Source organism: Triticum aestivum, chromosome 2A, assembly GCF_018294505.1.
Source record: "Triticum aestivum cultivar Chinese Spring chromosome 2A, IWGSC CS RefSeq v2.1, whole genome shotgun sequence".
In the NCBI taxonomy this organism is placed as follows: Eukaryota; Viridiplantae; Streptophyta; class Magnoliopsida; order Poales; family Poaceae; genus Triticum; species Triticum aestivum.
Window position 1 is genome coordinate 727,715,288 of NC_057797.1, and position 22,921 is coordinate 727,738,208.

Consider the following 22,921-nt stretch of genomic DNA (forward strand, 5'->3'; position numbering starts at 1 on the left):
TGCTAGGTGGTTTACGGATCCGAATGTAATTTTAATTATTTCTGATGTTCATTGTACTATCATGTTTGAAGATGAATAGATCGAAAATTTTCCCGCAAAAAAATAAAAAATACAACCGGTGGAAACCATGGGTGAGTGATTTTCTCTTTGTACGCTCAAAGGTCATGTTTGTCTCAACGAGTTTGTTAGATGGGGTTCAAAGGTGATAATTTTGGTAAATGTGACATTTATGTTGCGTTTGGCATTGCGGTGAATAACGGCAACCCCGTTTGGCCCACTCGTTTTAGCCTGTTTTGGCCTTTGTTTCACCCACTTTGGCATACATTTGCGGCTAATTTTCTACGACAAAATGTAAAATAAGCATGTCGACATTACCTTCGGGAGTTGAATGTGTTTTTCGTTGGATAGATGGCAAAAACCAGTACACCACTAAAATATTAGGAACATTTTTTATTGAGTCAATGTAAACATTCATTAGTCCTAAACCTGGACCCTTGTAAATTGTCCGTTCCGACCTTTGAACGTGGTTAGAAGCCAGTCTAGACTTAGCTTAGGCTGGTTGTAATGGAGAGTATCATATACTAGTATCATGCATATGATATTAGTGTATGATAGTACCTTCCTAATGCATAGTATCATATATTAGTTTTATGTAGTACTTTATTTATTGCCATGCATGACATAAACCGGAAAGGAGGGAGTACTAGACAAGTCATCGTAGTCTATCTTTTTGTCGGCTGTGGCATCCTTTTCTACATTTTATTTGTTTTGGACTCTGTTTGTGAGCCAGCACAGGACCTGAGATCTTTTTTTTCCGAAAAGGACAGGACCTGAGATCTTGTTTTCGTGCTTTTATTTAATAATTTGGTTGCATGCATCACTTTAATGTAGAGGCAGGTGGTTTCCTCCATTAAAAAAATGTACTATTCTATTAATTCAAACATCAAGTTGTGTAGTACTAAATTCACAATGCGGCGTTCTCATTTCATCCTCTGCTCACCAGTACTATCTACTATGCTGCCACTACTAAGTGCTGGTTCTTGTCTTCTGGACGGGGCGAAAATGGCATGTATGGTCAACTCAACTCAGTTCGCCAAGAGAAAAAATGTCTGTCAATCCGCTCGTCCACCTACCCCAGGAAATGTGTTTTGACTCGTCCTAGCTACAGTAGCTTGCTAATCCTAACATTCACAAAATGCATGCACGCATGCATCGCCCTCCAGTTCTCTATATAAACACTCGACATCTGCTCATCCAGCCTCATCATCCAATAATCACACACTACTTTGTTTGTACCTCTGCCCAAGAACACCCATACCGCACGTCCAAGATTCCTAGTACGTGTGACTAAGCAATTAAGCTCTTCTCTAAGCTCATTTTTCATTATTGTCGACATGAAGATCACCGTGCACTCGTCCAAGGCCGTCAAGCCCGACTACGGCGCATGCGGCGTCGCTCCGGCCTGCACGAACGACGTCGTCCCGCTCACCGTGCTCGACAAGGCCAACTTCGACACGTACATCTCGGTGATCTACGCCTTCCACGCACCCGCGCCGCCCAACGCTGTCCTCGAGGCCGGGCTGGCCAGGGCGCTGGTGGACTACCGCGAGTGGGCCGGGCGGCTCGGCGTGGACCCCAACGGCGAACGCGCAATCATGCTCAACGACGCCGGCGCGCGGTTCGTGGAGGCGACGGCCGACGTGGCGCTCGACAGCGTCATGCCGCTCAAGCCCACGCCGGAGGTGCTCAGCCTGCACCCCAGCGGCGACGACGGGCCCGAGGAGCTCATGCTGATCCAGGTCACGCGATTCGCGTGCGGGTCACTTGTCGTCGGGTTCACCACGCAGCACATCGTGTCCGACGGCCGCTCCACCGGCAACTTCTTCGTCGCGTGGAGCCAGGCCACCCGCGGCGCCGCCATCGACCCCGTCCCGGTGCACGACCGCGCTTCCTTCTTCCATCCCCGCGAACCGCTGCACGTCGAGTACGAGCACCGTGGCGTCGAGTTCAAGCCCTACAAGAAGGTGCACGACGACGTTGTCCATGGTGACGGCGACGACGACGAAGACGATGACGACGAGGTGGTGGTGAACAAGGTGCACTTCAGCCGGGAGTTCATCTCCAGGCTCAAGGCGCAGGCGTCGGCTGGCGCGCCCAGGCCCTGCAGCACCCTGCAGTGCGTGGTGGCGCACCTTTGGCGGAGCATGACGAAGGCGCGCGGGCTCGACGGCGGGGAGACCACGAGCGTCGCCATCGCCGTGGACGGGAGAGCGCGGATGAGCCCGCAGGTGCCGGACGGATACACCGGCAACGTCATCCTCTGGGCGCGGCCAACCACCACGGCGGGGGAGCTCGTGGCCAGACCAGTGAAGCACGCGGTGGAGCTCATCAGCCGGGAGGTGGCCCGGATCAACGACGGCTACTTCAAGTCCTTCATCGACTTCGCCAGCTCCGGCGCGGTGGAGAAAGAGCGGCTGCTGGCGACGGCCGACGCGGCTGAGATGGTGCTGAGCCCCAACATCGAGGTGGAGTGGTGGACAGCTGGCTGCGGATCCCGTTCTACGACATGGACTTCGGCGGCGGCCGTCCGTTCTTCTTCATGCCCAGCTACCTGCCGGTGGAGGGCCTGCTCATCCTGCTGCCCTCCTTCTTGGGCGATGGCAGCGTGGACGCCTACGTGCCACTCTTCAGCCGCGACATGAACACCTTCAAGAACTGTTGCTACACCCTCGACTAGCTCCGCTTTGCACGTACCTGTCATGCATGTGCCAATGTGTGCCTGATGTTGGATCCGTGTATGTATAGCTAGTTGCCTAGATTATTATTTTTCAAGTTCTTGATTCAATTGTACATGATGTTTTGGGATAGTACTCCCTCCGGTCCTTTTTAGTTCGCATATAAGTTTTAACTGAAGTCAAGCCTCGTAAAGTTTGACCAACTTTATAGAAAAAAGTGCCAACATTTACAATCTGAAATCAATACCACTAGATGTGTCATGACTTAAAGTCTTATATTACATAACTTTAGCATGGCAAATGTTGATATTTTTTCATATAAATACGATCAAATTTTGTGAAGTTTGACTTTAGAGAATTCCAATATGCAGACTAAAAAGGACCGGATGGAGTAAATAAACAAAGTTAAAATATTCAGAAGATGGTGAACATGATCAAGGTAAATGATTTGTTCACTTGTTATGTCTTGTCTTGTAATCATATATACGGTGGCCAAGTCGCTCTTCAATCCTTCGTACCTCCCTGCGTTTCATAATAATAATATGTGTCTCAGTTTTGAAATTAAATTAAACTAATCTTAATTCAAAACCACGGCACTTATTTTGAATCAGGTTTGCTATTTCACATCTAGATGTGAAATAGTATCTCACATCTAAGTCTTTTACCATTGGATTTTTGTCTTTAAAATTCGTGCAAGGAAGATCTCGTGCTTGTCCCGCGTCACGCTTTGTTGTCTCGCCCGTCGGCCATTTTCTACGACGCGGAGATGGGTGGGCTGTTTTCCTTTCCCGCAACAAGTCGATTTCTGTAGTTTTTTTAGGGGGATTTCTGTAGTTTGTTTGTTCGCTAGCCCGTTTATTTGTTTTTTCTTGTGTGTTTTATGGGCTGATGGATCGTCCATGCATTTTGTTGTGGTGGATGAATAGATCGCATCATTATGTCCACACGGCTAGATACAACTTTTTTTTGCATTTTGTATTTTCTAAAATGTGTGACGGGGAGAAGATGGAAGGGAATGCTGGGCGTGCTGTCGTTTCTTTTTCTTTTTTTTCCCTGAGCGTTTTTTGTATTTTCTACATATTTTAATGTGTTTTTTTTGTTAAGAATTATCATCTAGTTGTTTTTATTTTTCTTTCTTTTCTCTATTGTCTCTATTTGGTTTTCCATTTTCTTTGACCTTTTTATTTTACGGGGTTGCTATAGATGTGAAATGGTGCCTTACATCTAAGTGCATTATTGTAGGATACAACTTTGCTATAAAGTTGTTTGGTTTTTCCTTGTTTGTTTTTTCCTAATTTATTTATTTATTTATTTTGGTTCTTAAACTTTTGTTTTTTTGTTTTATTTATTTATTTGGTCTTTTTAATTCATGATTTTTAAAATTTTATAAGTTTTAAAATTCACCGATTAATTTAGTTCCTGTAATTTTCATGAAAGCGCTCTCTCTATCTTCCGCCTCGTTTGTTGTTGTTTGTTTTATTACATATCATGTTTGTTGTCTAGGCCTGTTCGGCTCAGCTTTTGCCAGCCCTCGACTCGCAACTGAGGCATGACCTTTTTTGTCCCAGTTGCAAGTACGCCCTCGACTCGCAACTGGAGCCCAACGTTCTTTGTCTGAGTTGCAAGTCCACTCTCGTCTCACAACTGGAACTCCACCTTTTTTTCTAGTTGCAAGTCCATCGTCGACTCGCAACTGGGTCTGATTTTTTTAGTTGCAAGTGCACCTTCGACTCGCAATTGAGGCCCGAACTTTTTTGTTTTTGTTGCAATACCCCCCTCGAATTGTAACTAGGACATAACATTTTTTTGTCTCAGTTGCAAGTCCACCCTCAACTCGCAACTGGGGTCCAACATTTTTTGTCTGAGTTCCAAGTTCACCCCCGAGTCGCAACTGGGCCATGGCCTTTTTTTCCCGGTTGCCATTGCACTCTCGACTCGCAACCTGGCCTCGACACTTTTGGTCCTAATTGCAAGTATGTTGGGGAACGTTGCAGAAAACAAAATTTTCCTACGGTTTCACCAAGATCCATCTAGGAGTTCATCTAGCAACGAGTGATCGGATTGCATCTACATACCTTTGTAGATCACGCGCGAAAGCGTTCAAAGAACAGGGATGAGGAAGCCGTACTCGACGTGATCCAAATCACCGGAGATCCTAGCGCCGAACGGACGGCACCTCCGCGTTCAACACACGTACGGTCAGCGTGACGTATCCTCCTTCTTGATCCAGCAAAGGGGAAGGAGAGGTTAAGGAAGATGGCTCCAGCAGCAGCACGACGGCGTGGTGGTGGTGGAGCTGCAGTACTCCGGCAGGGCTTCGCCAAGCTCTATGGAGGAGGAGGATGTGTTGGAGAGGGACAGGGAGGCACCAAAGGCAAAGGTAAGAGGTCCTCCATCCCCCCCACTATATATAGGGGGCCAAGGGGGGGGCGGCGGCCCTAGGAGATGCAATCTCCTAGGGGAGCGGCAGCCAAGGGGTGGGGGCTTGCCCCCCAAGCAAGGGGCGCCCCCCCCTTTAGGGTTTCCCCCACCCTAGGCGCATGGGCCCTAGGGGAAGTGGAGCCCCAAACCAGTTTGGGCTGGATCCCTTCCCACTTCAGCCCATGAGGCCCTTCGGGATAGGTGGCCCCACCCGGTGGACCCCCGGGACCCTTCCGGTGGTCCCGGTACAATACCGGTGACCCCGAAACTTGTCCCGACGGCCGAAATAGCACTTCCTATATATAATTCTTTACCTCCGGACCATTTCGGAACTCCTAATGACGTCCGGGATCTCATCCGGGACTCCGAACAACATTCGGGTTACTGCATATACATATCCCTAAAACCCTAGCGTCACCGAACCTTAAGTGTGTAGACCCTACGGGTTCGGGAGACATGTAGACATGACCGAGATCGCTCTCCGGTCAATAACCAACAGCGGGATCTGGATACCCATGTTGGCTCCCACATGCTCCTCGATGATCTCATCAGATGAACCACGATGTCGAGGATTCAAGCAACCCCGTATACAATTCCCTTTGTCAATCGGTATGTTACTTGCCCGAGATTCGATCGTCGGTATCCCAATACCTCGTTCAATCTCGTTACCGGAAGTCACTTTACTCGTACCGTAATGCATGATCCCGTGACCAGACACTTGGTCACTCTGAGCTCATTATGATGATGCATTACCGAGTGGGCCCAGTGATACCTCTCCGTCATACGGAGTGACAAATCTCAGTCTTGATCCGTGTCAACCCAACAGACACTTTCGGAGATACCCGCAGTATACCTTTATAGTCACCCGGTTACGTTGTGGTGTTTGGTACACCCAAAGCACTCCTAAGGTATCCGGGAGTTACACGATCTCATGGTCTAAGGAAAAGATACTTGACATTGGAAAACTCTAGCAAATGAACTATACGATCTTGTGCTATGTTTAGGATTGGGTCTTGTCCATCACATCATTCTCCTAATGATGTGATCTCGTTATCAATGACATCCAATGTCCATAGTCAGGAAACCATGACTATCTGTTGATCAACGAGCTAGTCAACTAGAGGCTTACTAGGGACATGTTGGTGTCTATTATTCACACATGTATTACGATTTCCGGATAATACAATTATAGCATGAATAAAGACAATTATCATGAACAAGGAAATATAATAATAATGCTTTTATTATTGCCTCTAGGGCATATTTCCAACAGTCTCCCACTTGGACTAGAGTCAATAATCTAGTTACATTGTGATGAATCGAACACCCATGGAATTCTGGTGTTGATCATGTTTTGCTCTAGGGAGAGGTTTAGTCAACGGATCTGCTACATTCAGGTCCGTATGTACTTTACAAATATCTATGTCTCCATCTTGAACATTTTCACGAATGGAGTTGAAGCGACACTTGATGTGCCTGGTCTTCTTGTGAAACCTGGGCTCCTTGGTAAGTGCAATAGCTCCAGTGTTGTCACAGAAGAGTTTGATTAGCCCCGACGCATTGGGTATGACTCCTAGGTCGGTGATGAACTCCTTCACCCAAATTGCTTCATGCGCTGCCTCCGAGGCTGCCATGTACTCCGCTTCACATGTAGATCCCGCCACGACGCTCTGCTTGCAACTGCACCAGCTTACTGCCCCACCATTCAAAATGTACACGTATCAGGTTTGTGACTTAGAGTCATCCAGATCTGTGTCGAAGCTAGCGTCGACGTAACCTTTACGACGAGCTCTTCGTCACCTTCCATAAACGAGAAACATTTCCTTAGTCCTTTTCAGGTACTTCAGGATATTCTTGACCGCTGTCCAGTGTTCCTTGCCAGGATTACTTTGGTACCTTCCTACCAAACTTACGGCAAGGTTTACATCAGGTCTGGTACACAGCATGGCATACATAATAGAACCTATGGCTGAGGCATAGGGGATGACACTCATCTCTTCTATATCTTCTGCCGTGGTCGGACATTGAGCTGAGCTCAATTTCACACCTTGTAACACAGGCAAGAACCCCTTCTTAGACTGATCCATATTGGATTTCTTCAATATCTTATCAAGGTATGTGCTTTGTGAAAGACCTATGAGGCGTCTTGATCTATCTCTATAGATCTTGATGCCTAATATATATGCAGCTTCTCCAAGGTCCTTCATTGAAAAACTCTTATTCAAGTAGGCCTTAATGCTGTCCAAAAGCTCTATATCATTTCCCATCAAAAGTATGTCATCTACATATAATATGAGAAATGCTACAGAGCTCCCACTCACTTTCTTGTAAACGCAGGCTTCTCCATAAGTCTGCATAAACGCAAACGCTTTGATCATCTCATCAAAGCGAATGTTCCAACTCCGAGATGCTTGCACCAGCCCATAAATCGAGCGTTGGAGCTTGCACACCTTGTTAGCATTCTTAGGATCGACAAAACCTTCCGGCTGCATCATATACAATTCTTCCTTAAGGAAACCATTAAGGAATGCCGTTTTGACGTCCATTTGCCATATCTCATAATCGTAGAATGCGGCAATTGCTAACATGATTCGGACGGACTTTAGCTTCGCTACCGGTGAGAAAGTCTCTTCATAGTCAACCCCTTGAACTTGTCGATAACCCTTAGCGACAAGCCGAGCTTTATAGATGGTCACATTACCATCCGCGTCTGTCTTCTTCTTAAAGATCCATTTATTTTCTATGGCTCGCCGCTCAACGGGCAAGTCAGTCAAAGTCCATACTTCATTTTCATACATGGATCCTATCTCGGATTTCATGGCTTCTAGCCATTTGTCAGAATCCGGGCCCGCCATCGCTTCTTCATAGTTCGAAGGTTCACTGTTGTCTAACAACATGATTTCCAAGACAGGGTTGCCGTACCACTCTGGTGCGGAACGTGTCCTTGTGGACCTTCGAATTTCAGTAGGAGCTTGATCAGAAGTATCTTGATCATCATCATTAACTTCCTCTCTAGTCGGTGCAGGCACCTCAGGAACATTTTCTTGAGTTGCGCCATTTTCTGGTTCAAGAGGTAATACTTCATCAAGTTCTACTTTCGTCCCACTTACTTCTTTCAAGAGAAACTCCTTCTCTAGAAAGGATCCATTCTTGGCGACAAAGATCTTGCCTTCGGATCTGAGGTAGAAGGTATACCCAATAGTTTCTTTAGGGTATCCTATGAAGACGCATTTTTCCGACTTGGGTTCGAGCTTTTCAGGTTGAAGTTTCTTGACATAAGCATCGCATCCCCAAACTTTTAGAAACGACAGCTTAGGTTTCTTCCCAAACCATAATTCATACAGTGTCATCTCAACGGATTTCGACGGAGCCCTATTTAAAGTGAATGCGGCAGTCTCTAAAGCATAGCCCCAAAAAGATAGCGGTAAACCGGTAAGAGACATCATAGATCGCACCATATCTAATAGAGTGCGATTACGACGTTCGGACACACCATTACGCTGAGGTGTTCCAGGCGGCGTGAGTTGTGAAACTATTCCACATTTTCTTAAGTGTGTGCCAAACTCGTGACTCAAGTATTCTCCTCCACGATCTGATCGCAGGAACTTGATTTTCCTGTCATGTTGATTCTCAACCTAACTCTGAAATTCCTTGAACTTTTCAAAGGTCTCAGACTTGTGTTTCATTAAGTATACATACCCATATCTACTCAAGTCATCAGTGAGGGTGAGAACATAACGATAGCCACCGCGAGCCTCAACACTCATTGGACTGCACACATCAGTATGTATGATTTCCAGTAAGTTGGTTGCTCGCTCCATTGTTCCTGAGAACGGAGTCTTGGTCATTTTACCCATGAGGCATGGTTCGCACGTGTCAAATGATTCATAATAAAGAGACTCTAAAAGTCCATCAGCATGGAGCTTCTTCATGCGTTTGACACCTATGTGACCAAGGCGGTAGTGCCACAAGTATGTGGGACTATCATTATCAATCTTACATCTTTTGGTACTCACACTATGAACATGTGTAGCATTACGCTCGAGATTCATTAAGAATAAACCATTCACCATCGGAGCATGACCATAAAACATATCTCTCATATAAATAGAACAACCATTATTCTCGGATTTAAATGAGTAGCCATCTCGAATTAAACGAGATCCTGATACAATGTTCATACTCAAAGCTGGCACTAAATAACGATTATTAAGGTTTAAAACTAACCCCGAAGGTAAATGTAGAGGTAGCGTGCCGACGGCGATCACATTGACTTTGGAACCATTCCCGACGCGCATCGTCACCTCGTACTTCGCCAGTCTCCGCTTATTCCGCAGCTCCTGTTTTGATTTACAAATGTGAGCAACCGCACCGGTATCAAATACCCAGGAGCTACTACGAGTACTGGTAAGGTACACATCAATTACATGTATATCACATATACCTTTCGTGATGCCGGCCTTCTTGTCCGCTAAGTATTTGGGGCAGTTCCGCTTCCAGTGACCACTTCCCTTACAATAAAAGCACTCAGTCTCGGGCTTGGGTCCATTCTTTGGCTTCTTCCCGGCAGCTTGCTTGCCGGGCGCGGCAACTCCCTTGCCGTCCTTCTTGAAGGCTTTCTTACCCTTGCCCTTCTTGAACTTAGTGGTTTTATTCACCATCAACACTTGATGTTCCTTTTTGACTTCTACCTCTGCTGATTTCAGCATTGCAAATACTTCAGGAATGGTCTTTTCCATCCCCTGCATATTGAAGTTCATCACAAAGCTCTTGTAGCTCGGTGGAAGCGACTGAAGGATTCTGTCAATGACCGTGTCATCCGGGAGATTAACTCCCAGCCGAGTCAAGCGGTTATGCAACCCAGACACAGTGAGTATGTGCTCACTGACAGAACTGTTTTCCTCCATCTTACAGCTGAAGAACTTGTCGGAGACTTGATATCTCTCGACCCGGGCATGAACTTGGAAAACCATTTTCAGCTCTTCGAACATCTCATATGCTCCGTGTCTCTCAAAACGTTTTTGGAGTCCCGGCTCTAAGTTGTAAAGCATGCCGCACTGAACGAGGGAGTAGTCATCGATATGTGCCTGCCAAGCGTTCATAACGTCTTGTTCTGCAGGGAGAACAGGTGCATCACCTAGCGGTGCTTGTAGGACATAATCTTTCTTGGCAGCTGTGAGGATGATCCTCAGGTTCCGGACCCAGTCCGTGTACTTGCTGCCATCGTCTTTCAGCTTGGTTTTCTCTAGGAACGCGTTGAAGTTGAGGACTACGTTGGCCATTTGATCTACAAGACATATTGTAAAATTTTAGACTAAGTTCATGATAATTAAGTTCATCTAATCAAATTATTCAATGAACTTCCACTTAGATAGACATCCCTCCAGTCATCTAAGTATAACATGATCCGAATTAACTAGGCCGTGTCCGATCATCACGTGAGACGGACTAGTCAACATCGGTGAACATCTTCATGTTGATCGTATCTTCTATACGACTCATGCTCGACCTTTTGGTCTTCTGTGTTCCGAGGCCATGTCTGTACATGCTAGGCTCGTCAAGTCAACCTAAGTGTTTGCATGTGTAAATCTATCTTACACCCGTTGTATGTGAACGTTAGAATCTATCACACCCGATCATCACGTGGTGCTTCGAAACAACGAACTGTCGCAACGGTGCACAGTTAGGGGGAACACTTTCTTGAAATTATTATGAGGGATCATCTTATTTACTACCGTCGTTCTAAGTAAACAAGATGCAAAAACATGATAAACATCACATGCAATCAAATAATAATAGTGACATGATATGGCCAATATCACATAGCTCCTTTGATCTCCATCTTGGGGCTCCATGATCATCTTGTCACCAGCATGACACCATGATCTCCATCATCATGATCTCCATCATCGTGTCTCCATAAAGTTGCTCGCCAACTATTACTTCTACTACTATGGCTAACACGTTTAGCAATAAAGTAAAGTAATTTACATGGCGTTTCTCAATGACACGCAGGTCATACAAAAAATAAAGACAACTCCTATGGCTCCTGCCGGTTGTCATACTCATCGACATGCAAGTCGTGATTCCTATTACAATAGCATGAACATCTCATACATCACATATATATCATTCATCATTCATCACAACTTTGGCCATATCATATCACAAAGCACTTGCTGCAAAAACAAGTTAGACGTCCTCTAATTGTTGTTGCAAGTTTTACGTGGCTGAAATAGGGTTCTAGCAAGAACGTTTTCTTACCTACGTGAAAGCCACAACGTGATTTGTCAACTTGTATTTACCCTTCATAAGGACCCTTTTCATCAAATCCGCTCCAACTAAAGTGGGAGAGACAGACACCCGCCAGCCACCTTATGCAACTAGTGCATGTTAGTCGGTGGAACCGGTCTCACGTAAGCGTACGTGTAAGGTTGGTCCGGGCCGCTTCATCCCACAATACCGTTGAAGCAAAATAAGACTAGTAGCGGCAAGAAAATTGACAACATCTACGCCCACAACAAATTGTGTTCTACTCGTGCAAAAGGAACTACGCATAGACCTAGCTCATGATGCCACTGTTGGGGAACGTTGCAGAAAACAAAATTTTCCTACGGTTTCACCAAGATCCATCTAGGAGTTCATCTAGCAATGAGTGATCGGATTGCATCTACATACCTTTGTAGATCACGCGCGAAAGCGTTCAAAGAACGGGGATGAGGAAGTCGTACTCGACGTGATCCAAATCACCGGAGATCCTAGCGCCGAACGGACGGCACCTCCGCGTTCAACACACGTACAGTCAGCGTGACGTATCCTCCTTCTTGATCCAGCAAAGGGGAAGGAGAGGTTGAGGAAGATGGCTCCAGCAGCAGCACGACGGCGTGGTGGTGGTGGAGCTGCAGTACTCCGGCAGGGCTTCGCCAAGCTCTATGGAGGAGGAGGATGTGTTGGAGAGGGAGAGGGAGGCACCAAAGGCAAAGGTAAGAGGTCCTCCATCCCCCCCACTATATAGAGGGGGCCTAGGGGGGCGCCGGCCCTAGGAGATGCAATCTCCTAGGGGGGCGGCGGCCAAGGGGTGGGGGGCTTGCCCCCCAAGCAAGGGGCGCCCCCCCTTTAGGGTTTCCCCCACCCTAGGCGCATGGGCCCTAGGGGAAGTGGCGCCCCAGCCCACTTTGGGCTGGATCCCTTCCCACTTCAGCCCATGGGGCCCTCCGGGATAGGTGGCCCCACCCGGTGAACCCCCGGGACCCTTCCGGTGGTCCCGGTACAATACCGGTGACCCCGAAACTTGTCCCGACGGCCGAAATAGCACTTCCTATATATAATTCTTTACCTCCGGACCATTCCGGAACTCCTCGTGACGTCCGGGATCTCACCCGGGACTCCGAACAACATTCGGGTTACTGCATATACATATCCCTAAAACCCTAGCGTCACCGAACCTTAAGTGTGTAGACCCTACGGGTTCGGGAGACATGTAGACATGACCGAGATCGCTCTCCGGTCAATAACCAACAGCGGGATCTGGATACCCATGTTGGCTCCCACATGCTCCTCGATGATCTCATCGGATGAACCACGATGTCGAGGATTCAAGCAACCCCGTATACAATTCCCTTTGTCAATCGGTATGTTACTTGCCCGAGATTCGATCGTCGGTATCCCAATACCTCGTTCAATCTCGTTACCGGAAGTCACTTTACTCGTACGGTAATGCATGATCCCATGACCAGACACTTGGTCACTCTGAGCTCATTATGATGATGCATTACCGAGTGGGCCCAGTGATACCTCTCCGTCATACGGAGTGACAAATCTCAGTCTTGATCCGTGTCAACCCAACAGACACTTTCGGAGATACCCGCAGTATACCTTTATAGTCACCCAGTTACGTTGTGACGTTTGGTACACCCAAAGCACTCCTACGGTATCCGGGAGTTACACGATCTCATGGTCTAAGGAAAATATACTTGACATTGGAAAACTCTAGCAAATGAACTATACGATCTTGTGCTATGTTTAGGATTGGGTCTTGTCCGTCACATCATTCTCCTAATGATGTGATCTCATTATCAATGGCATCCAATGTCCATAGTCAGGAAACCATGACTATCTGTTGATCAACGAGCTAGTCAACTAGAGGCTTACTAGGGACATGTTGGTGTCTATTATTCACACATGTATTACGATTTCCGGATAACACAATTATAGCATGAATAAAGACAATTATCATGAACAAGGAAATATAATAATAATGCTTTTATTATTGCCTCTAGGGCATATTTCCAACAAAGTATACCCTTGACTCACGACAGGGCTCCGGCCTTTTTTGTCCCAGTTGAAAGTCCATCCTCAATTCTTAACTAGGGCTCAATCATGTTTGTCCTAGTTGCAAGTTCACTCTTGACACAAATGGGGGTAGACTGTTTTTCTCAAGTTGCAAAGCCACCCTCGACTTGCAACTCAGGCCTGACCTTTTTTGTCCCAGTTGCAAGTACGCCCTCGACTCGCAACTAGGGCCCGACCTTTTTTTGTCCGAGTTGCAAGTCCATCCTCAACTTGCAACTGGAACCCGACCTTTTTTTCTAGTTGCAAGTCCATCGTCGACTCACAACTGGGTTCGATTTTTTTTTTCAGTTGCAAGTGCACATTCGACTCGCAATTGAGGCCCGAACTTTTTTGTTTTAGTTGCAATACCCCCCTCGACTTGTAACTAGGACATGACATTTTTTGTGCCATTTGCAAGTCCACCCTCAACTCGCAGTTGGGGTCCAACCTTTTTTGTCCGAGTTCCAAGTTCACCCTCGAGTCGCAACTAGGCCGTGGCCTTTTTTCCCGATTGCAATTGCACTCTCGCTCGCAACCGGGTCTCGACACTTTTGGACCTAATTGCAAGTATAGCCTTGACTCGCGACAGGGCTCGGGCCTTTTTTGTCCTAGTTGAAAGTCCATCCTCGATTCTTAACTGGGCCTGAATCATGTTTGTCCTAGTTGCAAGTTCACTCTTGACACAAATGGGGGTAGATTTTTTCCCAAGTTGCAAAGCCACCCTCGACTCGCAACTGGTGACCAACCTTTTTTGTCTGAGTTACAAGTTCACCCTTTACTCGCAACTAGGGCCCAACCATTTTTGTCCGAGTTGCAAGTCCACCCTTGACTCGCAACTGAGCCCAACCTTTTTGTGTTTGAGTTGCAAGTCCACCCTTTATTCGCAACTAGGGCCCAACCTTTTTCGTCTGAGTTGCAAGTCCACCCTCGACTCGCAACCGGGGCCCAACCTTTTGTGTCTGAGTTGCAAGTTCACCCTTGACTCGCAACTAGGGCTCAACCTCTTTTGTTTTCACATCCACACTCGACTCGCAATTGGGGCCCGAACTTTTTTAGTCCCAATTTGGAGTCCACCCACGATTTGAAACTGGGACCTAATCTTTTGTCCCAGTTGCAATTCCACCATTGACTCGTAACTGGAGCTCGACCTTTTCTTTTCTTATTTGCAATTCCACCCCTTGACTCACAATTAGGGCCCAACCTTTTTGGTCCCAGTTGCAAGTCCAAACTCGACTCGCAACTCGGGTCCGACCTTTTTTATTCCCAATTGAGAGTCCACCCTCGACTTGCCACTAGGGGTCCGACTTTTTTTTGTCCTAGCTGCAAGTCCACCCTCATCAGCGAACAAACTGCAGATGAGCCGGCCCAAGTAGTTAGGATACGTTTTTTGTTTTGTTTTCTTCATGTTTTTTGTTTTTTATTTATCATTTTCTTCATTGTTTTTGCTCTGCTTTTATTTTTCTATTTTTCAAAATTTTATCTCATTTTTATGATTCTTTTTTCTTTTTTCATAAATTCACAAGTTTCAAATATCTAAATTTGTTCATGTTTATGATTTAAAAAAAATCAAAATGTGTTCATTTTTTGTTCTCTTCTTATTTATCTGTTTACTCTATTTGGTTTTCTCGTTTCTTTTGTTTTTTTCCTATTTGCTTTTAGTTCAATGTATATAAAAAAGTTTGCTTTTAGTTCATCATATATAAAAAAGTTCACCGTATATCAAAATAGAATGTTCACCGTATATTGCAAAAAAATGTGTGTATTCAGAAAGTGATCATCATATATTAATGGATTGTTCACCGCAATTAGAATTTTTTTGGTATTCGTTAACATTTTTCATAATTTGGAAAATATATAAATTCATGAACATGTTTTTTGAAATATGTTTTGACCAAACTTTGTTCCTTACAGAAAATTAATTATAAAATAATAAAAGTGGAAAACGCAGCTAGTGACCACTGACCAGATCTGAGGCTGGTCATAGTGGGGAGTAACTTAGACTAGTGTCATATGCATGACACTAGTCTAAGTTACTACCCCCATAGTGCAAAGTATCTTAATAGTAGTGTTATAGTTTGTTTCATTTATTGCCTTATAGACTCATTTTGCTTCGGGAAGCGCTATGTTACAGTAACATATTATGTTACTTCAAGCACCTCTCTCTTCATTAAATACTTGCCACATAAACAAAATTGTCTTGGATGTGTTAAGTTACTACCTAAGTTACCCCCATTATAGCTAGCCTGACGCTGACCGAGTTATTAAATGTCCGCGTCTGTACACAAGAACAGTCCTTAGTTACAGTGGCTGTAAGTGCGTGTGCAGGAGTAGGTGGTTGGAAGTTCGACACCTACTGCGTAGTTTTGCGTCTTTTTTTTCAAAAACTGAGCCGGATAGAAAACCAACTAACAATAAAACAACAGCTTGGCTGGACAATAAAAAAAATGACATCATCTTAGATGTGAGATATTATCTCACATCTAGATGTGACATAGATAGACCCACTTTAAATAGGAGGAATTATTATTTTCTGTCAACATATTATGGTTCATACTAATGCATGAATACTTCTTTTATGCAATAGTGCGTACTACACTTTGAGGATTTGTGGCCTAAGATATGTCTTGATAATATAATGGCAGGCCAGCCTCTAATTAGTTAAGGAGCGCTGATCCTCAAACCGTCCGTAACCGTTTGGATCATGCGGTTCAACCCGATTCTGCATCGGTTTATAGAGCGGTCCGCATACACTTTGTCCCGCAAAATCGGTGACAAGCTAAGAGGACTTTGCGGACGTCCGGACAACACTCACGCCCGCTTTTGACTACTCTGGCCCATCCAAAACCCTCCCATCCTTGCCCGCACGCTTTCCCGCCTGACGCCAGCTGCCTGCACTCATGATGTTGTAGAGTGGCCGCTCCGTATTGATGCCAGCCCAGATCAGACGTGACCTCTCACTGGCCCCGACATTAAAGCGGCAAGCAGACCGAGGGCGTCTCCCGCGACGAATCCTTGGTGTCCGCACCTGTTCAATGCCGAAAACGCATTACTGGACGAGATGGGACATATATCTACCACGCCCGTTCAATGACCCGTCCATCCTTATGCCGCCATTAAGCAAGCTTGCTGGCCGAGAAAACCCACTCTGGCGCCGTGCATTGACACATCCTGACGCCTGGCCTCACCGAAATCCGCTATTTAAAGTCGGCCACATCTGGCTAACACTACGCCACAACACAAGTTGCCCCACATTCTCCTTCCTTGCACCATATCCGCCATGACTGCAGGGGGCAACGCTCCGTGGGAGAGCCTTTCGACAGAGATGAAGCACGAGGTGGCCGCCCTTGCGGTTGCCTGACAGAGCTACCACGCCATGTGGATCGAGGACGACATGTCGGCCAACTCGCCCAAGGTCTTCGACGACGAGGACGACCCCATGATGGAGGCGGGCTACGACGACACCGTGTCGAATCCCTCGCATGGGCATGCCGGCTTCACTATGGAGCAGGCACACTTCAACGCCGCCATGACGGAGGAGCAGCCTGCGCCTGCGCCTATGTCTGTGTTCCAGCATGCGCTGGAGGAACAACGGTACGACATGTTCCTCCTCGAGCAACATCGGCTGGCGGAGGGCCAAATTGGCGGTGAGCGCACGAGTGAGGAAGCAGTGTCGACCATTGCCGTGGTGAACCTTAACTTCGTCGCGGAGCGTGCGTTCTACGAGGCCGCCCGCGCTCAAGCCACCGCTCGCCGGGAATTGTCCACCACAGAGGCGCAGCTGTAGAAGATCGCGGACAAGAACGATGTCACATACGTGTCCTACGCGCCGCCACCGAACTTGCGGGCGGCCCGGTGGGACGACGAGAGCGCTGACGCCTCCAGTTCCATCGTGGACCTCACGTCCACCAGCGACGGACAAGGTGCAAACTCCTCTGAGGATGAGAAAGGCATGGGAGGTGGCAGGGCCTTGTCTCCCATGTGGGTCGGTGCTGATGGAGACGACGGAAGGAAGGCTTGGTTCCAGGAAGGTAACAACAAGGGCTTGGACGCCGAATGCCAGACACCGGACGTCACGGTAGGAAGGTTTTTTTAATTTTAAATGTTCGAATTGTAATAAACATCCATCGTGCTTGAATGAATGTTGTTTGGTTTATATGAAATCCGCTGTGTTTGCATGATTTCGTCCGGTTAGTTCAAATAGTTGTTGAAATGTATGCGGGCAGCATTAGATGGCGGCTTCCGGCATCATCAATGGACTGGCCCCCTGTCCGCGGGAGGATGCCAGAGCAAATTTGCAAGTAAGCATTGGAGAAGCCCTAGTGACAAATGGTTTTGCATTGATTTGTTAAAATTTTATTGAGCTTTTATACCTAATCACCATGAACCAAAATGTCAATTTTATTTCATAATACTGTACTTGTTAACATATCAAAGGAAACTGAAATTTATTTGATAAGTAAATAAGACGTGAGGACGGTTAGATAGTCTTGATGAAAAACCGATGAAAGGAAAAACAGAGATGAAAGGGGTGAAATCGAAAGGTGGAGAAGGGGAATGAAGAAATGTAAGTGGAGTTGGACGAGCGGAATGGAAAGCTTCCATGGTGATTTCGTTAATCAGTAACGGTTCTACCCGGAGAGTAACCACTAGTAGCCAGCTAGTTCGACGGACTGACGGTTTTGGTGTGGACTTTGATCACCGGTACGCGCGTACGTACCAGTTTCAGTTCTGCAAAAACAAATCCGACCATCGAAAGTCGAGAGCATGGCCACGGAAATGGCTCAAACGTCACTCGTGTCATGGCTCGGAAGTATGAGATTTGTTAGGGTACATCATACTACCTAATATGATGAGTAGTATTAGGCTGATTGAACGGATGATATAAATCGGTACAGAATTTAGCTTAACGACATAATGGTAACTTTTGGCCGCTCCATCCTCCACGCCGTGTGCTGCCTCAGGTCCTTCGCCATCCCGACGCCGCCTTCCCGCCTCTGCGATGGCCGCTAGATCGCCCGTGCATGCCCATGGACGGGCATGCTGCACTAACGCCCCTGCTCAGGCTGACAACTAATGGCGCCCTCGTCTACACGGCCATGTAGATCAGCAGCTCCGCAGGTTCTCCATTTTTGCTGGCTGCCGGCACAATGCTGACACCAATTGTCAAACCAGTTAGCTCTGTCTCCTAAGGCTGCTATGATTAGTTTTGCTGGAGCACTGTTGAAGTTAATCAGGATTTAGATTTTTTGGAATTAATCAAAGATTTAGCTGTCATGTCCGATATGTGCGTGTTTGTGCAGCAGAGAATCGGTCACAAGCTCGTTTACGGGCGTGCGTCATCAGGTCGAATACATCCAGAAGCCGCTTTGGCTAGCCAGCCCTATGAAGAGTTGGCCAAGAGCACGGGCAAATAACGCATCAGGAGGTAACAAACACCTCCTGATGGCCTGGGAACGTGTGCCGGTCGGCGGCGAAGACCCTGCCCATGACCTGGAGCGGCAGGTCTATACGGAAACGCGGACGTGCTGCCATGGAGAACGGCACCCGGCGGGGCATAGACTGCAGAGCGGTAAAGAAATACTCCTACAACACACTGTCCCAAAATACCCCTTGAGCGTTAATATACTACCCGAATTCTGCTGTAGTATTGCGGCATCTGAGCCATTGAATCGCAAAAATTAACGGTTCAAATTCATTTGATGTACCGTAAAAGGTCTCGACATGTTCCCTTCCTATTATTCTCGGTTATCACAGTCATGAGTGTATAAGTATCTTCTTTCATGGAATATTTAGCCAAAAACTACCACATTTCACGCAAACGTGACAGAAAAGTACCACTTTATGATTTTGTCCCGAAAACTGCCATTTTTTTTTATTAATCTGTGGAAAAAAACTACCAAGTGTGAAAACTGCTCGCTTTGCCTGGGTTAAACCCGAATCTGACTGCCCGACCCCACCGTTTAGGTGCCAGCCTGGCGAAGCGCTCGTGGCCAGCCGTTAACGCCCATGACCTCTACGCCTGCGCGCCCGCTCGTCTCCCCTCACCCGCCGCAGTGGTCACCGGAGCACTGCCGGCAGTCGCCGACCCCATCGCGACCAGATCCTGCAGCCTCGCCTCCCTGGCGCAGCCCCGCTGCACAGCGAACCACCCCGCGCTGCCCGTCGCCATGGCCTTGCCCCGAGCGGCCGCCGCCCCGGGGCTCGCCGCCGGCAGGCCTCCCCATCATCGTCCAGCCTCGTTGTCGCCAGATCCGGCAGACGCCGCCCTGAATCCGCCTCCCCCGGACCTCCCCGCCGCCCTGCTCGCGCCAGAGCGCCGCCTGCAGGTCATGCCGTCTCCTCCAGATGCGGTCGCACCCTTGGCCGGGCGCCCGTAGCCGAGCCCAGTGGCCGCGCGCCCGTGGCCTTGCCGCCCTGGCCGCGCGCCCGTCGCCGCGCCCCTGGCCGAGCCCCCCTGGCGTGCCTGGCCGCCGAGCCCCTGGCCGCGCCCATGGTCGCCTGCCCGTGGCCGCGCGCCTGGCCCCGTCGCGCTCGCCCGCGGGCGCCCCGCTCCCTGCCCACGCCCCGGCCTTGCCCGCCCGTGGTTGGAGTCGACGGGGGCGAGCAAGAGAGGCATGCGCCGCCTGCGGCGTGGGGAGTGCAGGGGCTGCACTCCGGTGACCACTCCGGCGAGCGAGGGGAGACGGGCCATGTCAGCACTTAACGGTCAAACAAACGGTGTTGAGTTATGATGCCATGTCAGCACTTACATGCGGGCCAGGCCTGTCATAAACGCGTTTAAAATGGCTGAATCAGTCGATTTACTCACATGGTAGTTTTTAGTCATAGATTAATAAAAAAAATGGTAGTTTTCGGGACAAAATCGTAAAGTGGTAATTTGTAGGCACGGTTCCACGAATTGTGCTAGTTTTTGGTTAAATACTCTCTTTCATGCAATAATGGATACTTTCTCCGTCTGGAAATATTTGTCATCAAAATGAATAAAAGGAGATGTATCTAGATTTTGATAGCAAGTATTTTCAGACAGAGGGAGTACCTCACTTTGAGGCTTTGTGGCCTGAGATTATGTCTTGATAATATAATGGCAAAAGGTTGTGAAGCAAACAATTTTTGTGGGTTATTGAGACTTTTTTTTTTTTGCGGGAAGGGCTATTGAGTAGGTCCGTGACCACGCATCCGTCATTTGTGCATTGATGTGTAAAATCTTAGTGAGTTTTTATCCATTTTTTCCGGGTTAATTGATGTATAATTCTATGCTCCTATCAGCAGGCCATAAGTTGTTCCTTGGAGCATTAGCTCTAGGACCTTTTTCTGAGTGGGAAGTGCTATTTTTTTTCTGCAAATCACACCCATTATAATCTTTCTGTTCTAAAACAACTGAGTGTTTCCATAATTTTTCTTTTTACAATTAAGATGACATGCGATGATCAATCTCCTTGAGTTTGTTTAGTTGTTTTAGTAACTACATCTTTGCAATTAATTTTTGTTTAGTCGTGCGCGCCTCCCTCACCGACGCCCAGCTCTTCCTCCCCCAGTACGCCGTCGACAATCACGCGGCTCGGGCCGCGTACTTCCAACGCCGTCAGCAGCAGCGGCTGGCGTCCACCAGCGGCGGGGCGGTGGTCGGCGGCCTGAAGAACATCGAGGAGCTCGACGACGACGCGGCTCTTAAATGGGCACGCCAGGACTTCCTAAAGATGGCGAGGAGCGCCAGTGTGCCGCCCTGCGACGCTTCGTGGAGCGCCTCCGGGGCCGCGACAAAGGAGGAGTCGTCGCCATCGCGGACAGCGACGAGGACGCCCACGCGCCGCCGCCGCCATCAGTCCTCCATGACAACGCCGGGTCCAGCAGCGGCGCCCGCGTCAAGGAGGAGAAGGCCGACGATAACGAAGGCGCTGACGATGGCGGCTACTCAGCGTTCAGCCAGTTTCTTTTTTTAGATTAGTTTATATATTTGCTATGTAATGAAAATCCGCGAACTTTGTCGAAATATATGTCCAGGTTGGACGAAATTTGTCGTGTTTAGCCGAACTTCGCCGAACTTTGCCGAAATTTGCTATATACTTTTATTTTTTGAACACGCCTGGGAGCGGCCCTGGGGCCGGCGGCTGGGGACCAACTCGCCCTCAGGCTGATTTTTTGCGTCGGCTCACCCCCAGACAGCGATTTTAGGCGCCCCTTAGGGGGCAACGGCTAGAGATGCTCTTAAAAAGCTATGAATTTATAAAAAAATCCATAAAGATGAAAAGGGTACATGAAATAAAAAATTGTTCATTGATTTTAACATTGCTCACGAATTTGTAAAAAATGTTCACAAATTCTAAAAATGTTCAAGAAATGAAAAATTAGATGAATTGTAAAAAAAGTTCATTCTTTTACAAATTTTAAAAAATCATGGACATGAAAATGTTTTGAATTCAAAAAAAGCACAAATTTATAAAAAATCATGAATTGAAAAATGTTGTGAATTGAAAAAATGTTCACAGATTTGAAGAATGTTCATGAATTTAAATTTTATTCATGGATTTGATAATTTTTCTTCGTGAATTCAAAAAAAATCAGGAACTAAAAATGTTCACAAATTTAAAAAATAAGAATTAAGAAGTGGAAACAACAGAAAGACAGAAAATAGAAAGGAGAAAACTTATGAGATAAAATAATAAGAATTAAAGAAGAGAAAAAAAACCCTGCTGAAACCTTCCAAAAACCGCGCAGAAGGTTCTAGAAGCTTCGTGAAACAAAAAACAGATTTCTGTTAGTCCCGCCACTAAATGGGCAGAGTCTGCTTCAATTGATGTGTAGGATATCCCTAATGTAAAGGTTACACATAAATGTTAGTGCCTCCCATGGGACTCGCAAACAGATTTCTGTTAGTGCCGCTACTAAATGGGTAGTCTGCTCCAACCTCCCATGAGACTCAAACAAATAGGCCTCTGCAACCCATGAGGGCTATATATATCAGAGCAATGGGGTCCCAATCCCGGCGTTTTCAGTGATCCCCCTCCGATCCTGGTGAAATCCGTTGTGTCGATGCCAAGTTAGTAGCCTAGCGCTCCAGTGTTTTTCTCGTACAAATAGGCCTCGCCGAATGTAGTGCTTAACGTACGTGCGTTGGAGGATTGGACATTAAGCGGATGCTTACACATAAATCCTTTTATTTATCATTGCTCAAGCGCTTGTTTTGGCGCCTCGCGTTGTAGATGCCCCGAGGGCACGGGGCGGCAAGGGAGGGCGCTAGAATTTATTCCATCTGTCCTATAATATAAGAGCGTTTTTTACACTAATGTAATGTTAAAAATGTTGTTATATTATGAGATGGAGGAAGCAATTCCTAGGAAATCGGCAGTTCGATTGCTTAAATCCTGGCGCCGGGATTGGCGTTGTTGCCCGCTAATGCAAACTGCGCTTGTCTTTCTTTCCTCCCGCACGAGCTA

General features: G+C 47.1%; 1 pseudogene; it reads left to right on the top strand.

Annotated features, from left to right (window-relative positions):
• The first annotated feature begins 1,394 nt into the window (after positions 1-1,394).
• LOC123186249 (agmatine coumaroyltransferase-1-like) lies at positions 1,395-2,854 on the top strand (annotated as a pseudogene).
• Positions 2,855-22,921: the final 20,067 nt, after the last annotated feature.